At 41.0% G+C, this 7,973-nt stretch overlaps 1 pseudogene; it reads right to left on the bottom strand.

The window, feature by feature from the left end:
* Positions 1-2,208: 2,208 nt before the first annotated feature.
* LOC148539254 (RNA-binding protein 7 pseudogene) lies at positions 2,209-7,342 on the bottom strand (annotated as a pseudogene).
* Between the last annotated feature and the right edge of the window lie 631 nt (positions 7,343-7,973).

The raw sequence follows: 7,973 nt of genomic DNA, 5'->3' as shown, positions 1-7,973 counted from the left end.
TCATTGACACAGTTATGCAATAATTTATTTCTAAGAATATTAGAATTAATACAGAATATCAAAGATGCAACAAAATACTTTATTAAATACAGTACTTACAGGTAAAAATAAATTAAATGTAAAACTTAAAACACAAACTGTTACAGAGTAAACATGTGAAATATAAGATTATCTCCCAGTTTTAAGAGGAAAAAAACTGCCTTCCAAAAATAGATACAGTACATTCTTTTTTTCTAATAAAGCCTGGGAAAATACATCAAACAAGACAGATATAGTCCTTAATTTATTACTTTATTTACTTGTTGTCTTAAAAAAATCTAAATATTCATACATTTAACAATAGGAGTAACAGTAGTACATTGCAATAGATTTCCATCAATCAGGGCACTAATTCACAATGGGGGAATTATCGCCGCAATGCCCGGCTACACACATATTGGACATATACAGTAAGTTCAACATTGCAAGTTTTTCCTTGCACCTCTATCGGTGAAAGGAAAAACATGCGATGCCACCAGGTGTGGTGTGCCATTCCAGAATGGCACATTGCATCTGTTGTGCTGAACTGAATTCCTACAATATGTCATATGAAGATAAATGAGCATAAAACTATTAATAGTATTTATTTTATCTAAAAAAGTATACCCTACAGAATATCTTTTATAGCTTATAGTGAAATACAGAATCAATCTGACATGTAAACTTGTAACTATGTAATAGACATCGAGAGACCTGAGTTTGTTTGTGTTATGAAATGTCCAGTAATGAACTCAATCTTGTATATAGAATATAGGATATTCAGGAATCAGCAAACTTAAAATTTTCAGGACCACAAGTACCAGCCCAATGATACAATTAAATCCAAATTAATTAAAATTAAGGGTGAGTGGGTTTGGATTTCCAAAATCTGGACCCCTCTGAGCCCCCCCGATCCGAGCTGGGAACCGAGTCAGGCTCAGGTTTTCCGGCCTGGCTCGGATCTGAAATCGAGGCAAAACGTCATCATCCCGCTGTCGGATTCGTGCGGGTTTTGGATTCTATAAAGGTCCCGTGATCGCCGCCATTTTTCATTCCAGCTGTGGAGTGTGCAGACTTAGGAGGGAGCTGGGAGCTCAGTGTGTTAGACTGTTATAAAAATAAAAAATAATAAAGTACTGCTGGCTGACTACTGTGAAGAAGGAGAGAGGGAGCTGTTGCTGGCGCTGACCATAGGGGCTGGCTGGCTGACTGTCTACTGTTGTCCATATACAATACATAGGGGCTGGCTGGCTACTGTTGTCCTTGTCCATATAGGGGCTGGATGTTGTCCTGTCCATAGGGGCTGGCTGGCTGTAGTGCTGTGTTGTCCAGGGGCTGCCCTGTCTGCTGTAGGAGTTCGCTCATACAAATTATTTTTACAGGGGCTGCCCTGTCTGCTGTAGGGGTACACTCATACAAATAATTTTTACAGGGGCTGCCCAGTCTGCTGTAGCGGTACGCCCTTACAAATTATTTTTTACAGGGGCTGCCATGTCTGCTCATACAAATACCGACTGGCCAGTATTTTATCTCAGTCCACCTCCTCTCTCCCGCCAAGACCCAACACACATACCCCCATGTATGATATTCAGCCATCTGAGGTCAGCATTTCACCGACTGCTGTCCTTTGATTAGTGATTTGGGCAGATATTTGGATTAGATCGCTCATACTGTGTAAGCACTAAGGTGGATCAAATACCTATGCACAATACAGGTAGTGAATGTATGGGTGGAACCTACATTCAGCACATCCATTCACTAGGAACTGGAGAGGCCCTTTCAACTCACATATAGCATGCCTTTAATGCATGTAGTTGTAGATTTAATGTAATATCACTTTTTTCATTTGCTTGAGAATAGGACATGTGCTGTTCTTCTAAAACAGGGTATATTTTTCTCTTTACATTAAGTTTTCTATTAAAAAGTATTTTCTTGCATTGAATAATTAAAACAAAGAAAACAAAAACAACATTGTTTAAAACCCCCACAACGTGAGCCATAAAAATAAATAAATGTGAGAATATAACCATCTGCCCATAATACTAGAATAATATTTTGCAGCTTTATTTTCTGGTCCTTTAGAGGACACCTAACAGCTCAAGGAAAGGATTTTTATTTGCGTAGAAGTAAAAGAAGAGAGACTACTGGCCAAACAGAAATCCAGTAAAAAGTAGACGTGTCCGTGACAGATTACTGGCGAGATGAATGCCACCTACTCTCTTTTCTCTGGATTGGACTCCAGCCATCAGTGTCATGATAGTGCTCCTCCTGACCTCCTCTGTAGTATGCGTCTCTGCTACTGTGGTAACTCTCCTTTTGATAAGGATGAGAGCTATGGCTTCTACTGGATCAGTGGCTGGAAGAGGAATCATATCAGTGTGGGGGAGAATGATCAGATTCATGACTGTACCGACTTTGTTGAGGCGGATAATGTGATGGCGAGTAACTGGGTTGGGCCATCATTGCTGTGCTGGATCCATGAGGGGCTTCCGACCTATAGAAGTTATTCATCATTGCTTGTCTTTGAAGACTGTACGGAGAAGAGTAAGATCTCTGATAGTTTGGAATAGGAGGGGAAAGTTCAGAGTATTTCGTGAACTCCCCATTGCCATCATGCCCGTGGTCATGTGTTGATGGACTGTTTCCAGTAAAACTGCCATTTCCTTGTGGTGAGTAGGCTGCGCTATTTGCTTCTGCGGAGCCATGGCTGCTTCCTGATCTGAATTTAATTTTCAGCGGCCTCCCAAAGAGTTTGATTCTATTTAACAAACTCATTCCATAGGGAACAGACTCCTCATGTTTGAAATTGACAAAAGCAAATTGTTTCGATTTTCCATCCTTGTCCTTTGGAATTTTAACGTTAATTGCAGGAGAAGCCTGCAGAAACAGCCCGAACAGGATCACCTCTGTGGCCCTGGGATCTAAGTTTCCCACGAACAGCACCCATCTCTCCCCTGAGTCCCGTCCTGTGTGCCCAGCAGCAGAAGTCGATGGGTGACGCGATGTCACCGCTCAGCGCCTTTTGGGGCCTAGTTTTTCAAACTGCCATCCTGTCTGCTACTGCAGTGCCACTCCTAGATGGGTCACGTGTTTGTGCCGCCCACTTGTGTCGCTTAGCATAGTCGTCCAGCTACCTTGGTGCAACCTTTTGGCCTAAAAAAAATATCGTGAGGTGTGAGGTGTTCAGAAGAGACTGGAAATGAGTGGAAAGTAATGTTATTGAGGTTAATGTCGGAACAAAAATAAATAAATTCTGTGATTTTACCTGTTTTTTTGCACCACACAGGGAGGCCCCTGTAAAAATTATTTGTATTTTGGTCAGCGTACCCCTGCATCACACAGGATAGTCCCTGTAAAAATTATTTGTATTTTGGGCAGCGAGCCATGCACCTCTACAGGACAGCCCCTGTAAAAATGATTTGTATTATTTTGCAGCAGCCCCTTGATAAGAGCACAGCACACCTGAGCACCTACATACACTGATGATAGGTGTGGCTGGTTAACACGGGACGCAGACAGAAAGTATATATATATATTTTTTTAACACTGATGGTAGGTGAAGAGAGCACCCCTGAAGGACGAGCACCCCCTGAACACAGCACTACAGCCAGACAGACAGCCCCTATGGACAGGACAACAGCCAGCCCCTATATGGACAACAGTAGCCAGCCAGCGTCAGCAACAGCTCCCAGCTCCCTCCCTCTTCACAGTAGCCAGCCAGCCCAGTATGTAATGTATCTCACAACACTAGCCAAGAGCACCCAGTTCCCTCCCTCTGCACGCACACTCCACAGTCGGAATGAAAAATGGCGGCGATCGCGAAACCTTTATAGAATCCAAAACCCTTGAGAATCCGACAGCGGAATGATGATGTTTTGCCTCGATTTCAGTTCCGAGCCAGGCGGGAAAACCCGAGCCTGACTCGGTTCCCGGCTCGGATCGGATGTCTCGGGGGGTTCGGATTTCTGAAATCAGAACCCGCTCATCCATAATAATTAGAAATGTTGGAGTTGTGTACTTGTAATTTTTTTTTGTGTCTGCAACAATAGTCTCAACAGGTAGCACCTCCCATTACATATATTCAGGGTGTGAAGTCTAGGGCCCTTCTCCACATGTATGTATGTATATATATGTATGTATGTATGTATGTATGTATCTATCTATCTATCTATCTATCTATCTATCTATCTATCTATCTATCTATCTATCTATCTATGTATTGTTTTTGTCACCCTTCCTGTCTGTCTGCATGGCCCTGTCTGTATGTATGTATGTATGTATGTATCTATCTAGCTATGTTTTACATGTATGTATGTATGTGTCTTTGTGACCCTTCCTGTCTGTCTGTGTGGCCCTGTCTGTATATATGTATGTATGTGTGTGTGTGTATATGTATGTATGTATCTATGTTTTACAGGTATGTATGTACGTATGCCTGTTTAGATATTCCCCGTATTCAATTTTCGCCTGTTTTGATTATCCCCGTATTCAATTTCAAAGACTTTTTGCCAGTGCGAAGTCTTTGTAAAAAAACGGGGATAACTTTTCACCATGTTTTATATGGTGAAAAAAAAGTGCAGAATTGGGGTTTAGGGGTGCAGGCTTAAAAAAAATAGCCTGCACCCCTGGGAGAGTCCTCTAAAAGTAATCTGTGTCAAAAAATAAAAAAAAAGTCCTCAGGACACCCCAAAAAATGTACTTTAATTTTGGGGTTAAAAAAAAATGTGGGAGAACAAACTTCTAAACCAGCTAAATTAATTCAGGGGGGTTCCCAAGTATGCATCAGGTGTTTTCTTCATTGCAGGTGGTAGCGGCAGGTGCATTTTTTAAGAATTTAAAAAAATGACTTTAGGGACTTGAAAATATGCTTGCACCCATTTTCAAGTACCCCAAATTTGATGGGACTAGTTATTTTTTCCCAAAAAATTATCTAAGTGCTATTCTTCACCCCTTCTTCTAAAGCCGCATTTATGCACCTTCCGCGGCTATTTAAAAAAATCCAGACTCCCTTCAGCAGGCAAAAACGGGGGTACCCATAGTGATCCCCCATGTCTGGACATCTTTAGGGGGGTGCCAGGGACATTTCCTGAAAAATCCCTGATTTTTTCGATACTTACCTTTCAGCCGGGTCCTGATTCTGCAGCTTCTGAAATTGAATACGGGGTTAAGCCTCCGATGTGGAGCGAAAAGTCCGGCATACGAAAAGTCCGGACTTTTCGCTCCAAATTGAATACCCTCCTAAGTCGCAATACGTTGCTACTAGAATGCACCAGTAGACTGTATTGATTGATTTGATATGCGACACTTGTATATCTGTGTGCACATGAGCCTGCATATGAACTACAATGGAACTTGGAATGAAAAAGCTTCTACATTGTACAGATTCACACAGTTATACATGTATTACATTACATATCAAATGAATCAGCACAGGCTGCTGGTGTGTCCTAATCGCATTGCGACTTACTGTTGACAAATTTTTGTCAAAAAAAGATGGGGCTAGTAGAGTCTCACGGGACCTTGAGCGCTGTGATGGTCTTTTTAGTGCGACTGCAGCAAAGCCACATATGTATGTGTGTAAGTACGTATGTATGTGTCTATGTGTGACCCTGCCTTTATGTATGTATGTGTCTATGTGTGACCCTGCCTTTATGTATGTATGTGTCTATGTGTGACCCTGCCTTTATGTATGTATGTGTCTATGTGTGACCCTGCCTTTATGTACAGTACAGTATATATGTATGTATGTGTCTATGTGTGACCCTGTCTTTATGTACAGTATGTATATATGTATGTGTCAAAGTGTGACCCTGTCTTTATGTACAGTATGTATATATGTATGTGTCTATGTGTGACCCTGCCTTTATGTACAGTATATATATATGTATGTGTCTATGTGTGACTCTGCCTTTATGTACAGTATATATATATGTATGTGTCTATGTGTGACCCTGCCTTTATGTACAGTACAGTATGTATATATGTATGTGTCTATGTGTGACCCTGCCTTTATGTACAGTACGTATGTATGTGTCTATGTGTGACCCTGTCTTTATGTACAGTATGTATATATGTATGTGTCTATGTGTGACCCTGTCTTTATGTACAGTACAGTATGTATGTATGTGTCTATGTGTGACCCTGCCTTTATGTACAGTATGTATATATGTATGTGTCTATGTGTGACCCTGTCTTTATGTACAGTATGTATATATGTATGTGTCTATGTGTGACTCTGTCTTTATGTACAGTATGTATATATGTATGTGTCTATGTGTGACCCTGCCTTTATGTACAGTACAGTATGTATGTATGTGTCTATGTGTGACCCTGTCTTTATGTACAGTATGTATATATGTATGTGTCTATGTGTGACCCTGTCTTTATGTACAATATGTATGTATGTGTCTATGTGTGACCCTGCCTTTATGTACAGTACAGTATGTATGTATGTGTCTATGTGTGACCCTGTCTTTATGTACAGTATGTATATATGTATGTGTCTATGTGTGACCCTGTCTTTATGTACAGTATGTATATATGTATGTGTCTGTGTGACCCTGCCTTTATGTACAGTACAGTATGTATATATGTGTCTCTGTGTGACCGTCTTTATGTCCAGTATGTATATATGTATGTGTCTATGTGTGACCCTGCCTTTATGTACAGTACAGTATGTATGTATGTGTCTATGTGTGACCCTGCCGTTATGTATGTATGTATATACAATACTCTGGTGGTATAGAGTATGTATGTATGTATGTGTCTATGGGGCAGATGTATGAAGCTCTGGAAAATTATAAAGTGGAGAGTAATAAACGACCAGCCAATCAGTTCCTAACTGTCATGTTACAGGCTGTGTTTGAAAAATGACAGTTGGGAGCTGATTGGTTGGTCATTTATCACTCTCCACTTTATCACTTCCCAGAGCTTCATATATCTGCCCCTATGTGTGACCCTGCCTGTATGAATGTATGTATGTATGTATGTATGTGTGTGTGACCCTGCCTTTATGTATGTATGTATGTGTGTATGTATGTATGTATGTGTCTATGTGTGACCCTGCCCTTGTGTATGTGTATGTTATATGCACACATAAGAGGTTATTATTGTAAGAGAACCTTTGCTAGTATTACATTTGCCTGAGAAGACACTAATTGATCAGAATCTACCTCTTGGCTTAGGGGTGCCGCAAATAAATTTTGAGACCGTTAAAGTGCCACACACAGAGCTGGTCTATAGGGTAATTTGAATTTGATACATGAAGATCTAAATCTTTCAAGAATTTGCTCATCATGGACATTCTTAGGACACCCAGAGCCATGTTCTGCAGTCTTCAAACAGGGTCTGACATAATTTTTCCAGTTAATATTTCATATACAGTACTTAAACGGTTGTGTGACTCTAATATCAGTGCCTCTGGCAATAACAGTCATTTATGAAGCTACAAAGTGCAAAATCTTGACCTCCTGGTCAAAGCTGGGAGTGTCTGCAGGCTGCAAAAGTCTGCATTGTCTGGTGGAGCTGTAGGGCTGAATAGGGGCATTACTTGCTTTGTGCCAATTAGGCACACAAGGGCAAGTAGATTTACACTTAAGTGGAAAAGAAAGAGGCTCATGACCAGGGTGCCCATGCTCTGTCATATCACCTACAAGAGCATTTAACATACAGTATGTGGAAAGTCACCCTGGTCTGGAGACAATACTGTGCGCCACCTCCCTGTCACCGCCCAGGAATGCCATATTACAGTTTCAATACATTTTGATCAAAATAGCAACTGCGTCTCTGTGTGAACACAGTCGGGATGCGTTGCAGTGCAACTTAGACTCATGCGCAGTAAAATAGAAAATACCTCAACTACATCTGACATTGGCAGTGCGTGTGACTGCACTACAGCGTAAATCTAGCATTGCAGGAGAACTACAGTACAAGTTCTCTCATAGGGCCTACTATGC

Source organism: Taudactylus pleione, unplaced genomic scaffold, assembly GCF_031769625.1.
Source record: "Taudactylus pleione unplaced genomic scaffold, aTauple2 ptg000026l, whole genome shotgun sequence".
Classification (NCBI taxonomy): Eukaryota; Metazoa; Chordata; class Amphibia; order Anura; family Myobatrachidae; genus Taudactylus; species Taudactylus pleione.
The sequence above is the reverse complement of the archived record's forward strand: the minus strand, read 5'-3'. Positions and strand labels throughout refer to the sequence as shown.